This window comes from Moschus berezovskii, chromosome 10 (genome assembly GCF_049115385.1).
Source record: "Moschus berezovskii isolate FMDL1 chromosome 10, NW_MosBer_1.0, whole genome shotgun sequence".
NCBI lineage: Eukaryota > Metazoa > Chordata > Mammalia > Artiodactyla > Moschidae > Moschus > Moschus berezovskii.
The window spans coordinates 15,011,718-15,012,695 of record NC_142469.1 but is presented as its reverse complement, the minus strand read 5'-3'; the positions used below and the strand labels follow the sequence as shown (position 1 = coordinate 15,012,695).

At 46.8% G+C, this 978-nt stretch overlaps 1 non-coding gene across 1 annotated transcript; it reads right to left on the bottom strand.

Moving 5' to 3' along the window:
* Positions 1-329: 329 nt before the first annotated feature.
* TRNAW-CCA (transfer RNA tryptophan (anticodon CCA)) lies at positions 330-402 on the bottom strand. Its single transcript has one exon. It is a non-coding gene; the product is annotated as a tRNA-Trp (tRNA).
* Positions 403-978: the final 576 nt, after the last annotated feature.

Sequence of the window (978 nt, the reverse complement as noted above, 5' to 3'; positions counted from 1 at the left end):
TTAAAATTTGAAATTCTTTATCAGATGACTGAGTGAGTGAGTCAGTGAAGTCGCTCAGTCGTGTCCGACTCTTTGCGACCCCATGGACTGTAGTCTACCAGGCTCCTCCGTCCATGGGATTTTCCAGGCAAGAATACTGGAGTGGGTTGCCATTTCCTTCTCCAGGTTCCCTATATCTTCCTCTTTTGTTTGTGTTAGTAAAGTAAAGTCACTCAGTCGTGTCCGACTCTTTGCGACCCCGTGGACGGTAGCCTACCAGGCTTCTCCGTCTATGTGATTCTCCAGGCAAGAATACTGGAGTGGGTTACCATTTCCTTCTCCAGGGTATCTTCCCTACCCAGGGATCGAACCTGGGTCTCCTGCATTGGAGGCAGACGCTTTTAACCTCTGAGCCACCAAGGAAGTTGGTGGGCATTTATCCTGTTCCTTTACTTGCTGGGTATTTCTCTGCCTCTTCATCTTGCTTATATTGCTGTGTTCGGGGTGGCCTTTCCGTCTTCTGGCTGTTTGTGGAGTTCTCTTTATTATGTAGTTACCTCATTGTGTGTGGGGTTGGATGGGTAACTTGTCAAGGTTCCCTGGTTAGGGAAGCTTGTGTCGATGTTCTGGTGGGTGGAGCTGGATTTCTTCTCTCTGGAGTGCAATGAAGTGTCCAGTAATGAGTTTGAGATATCAATGGGTTTGGAGTGGCTTTGGGCAGCCTGTATATTGAAGCTCAGTGCTATTCTCCTGTGTTGCTGGATAGTTTGTGTAGAATGTCTTTCACTGAAACTTGTTGACCCTTGGGTGGTGCCTGGTTTCAGTGTATGTATGGAGGTATTTGATGAGTACCTATCAATTAATGTTCTCTGGAACAGGAGATCTCTGGTGTTCTCAGGATTTGGACTTAAGCCTCTGCCTCTGGTTTTCAGTCTTATTCTTGCAGTAAGCTCAAGGCTTCTCCCTCTGTTACTTCCAAGGCAGTTCCTTCTGTTGAAA